Genomic DNA, 508 nt, shown 5'->3' on the forward strand with positions numbered 1-508 from the left:
AATAATTAATAGTATAGCTAATTTAGCGTTTTTGAACTATTAATATTTTTGTTCAAACTTGTCTATAACTGACGAATTTCTTGTTGGAAATAAAGAAATAAAAGTTTTTAGTCCAAAAATACAGAAAAACATCTTCTGAAATGAAAAGTGTAAAATATTTATTATTAACTAAAATAACAGTTGTTTTAAGAATTTAATAATTCGTCGAGTTTTTAAAAAATACATAAAGAAATTCTAGCGATTTCCTTAGTGTTGACAATTTGCAACTATTTTACTAAAAAATTATAAACGTTTTTCTTTTTTTAAATTAATTTTTTAAAATATTTTTATATATAAACTTTTCCAACTGTTTTTCATATCGACTTTTCGACTTTTATTTGCATAATAGATTCTTCGACTATTTTCTTACACTATAGTCCATTTATTTGGATAAAAAAGTAAACTTCGATTCATGATAAAAATATCAAATATCAAAATTATTAACATAAATTACACAATCACAACACAA

Source organism: Lucilia sericata, unplaced genomic scaffold (genome assembly GCF_015586225.1).
Source record: "Lucilia sericata isolate MDLA Ls3-8-SP2 unplaced genomic scaffold, ASM1558622v1 Contig001661F_arrow, whole genome shotgun sequence".
In the NCBI taxonomy this organism is placed as follows: Eukaryota; Metazoa; Arthropoda; class Insecta; order Diptera; family Calliphoridae; genus Lucilia; species Lucilia sericata.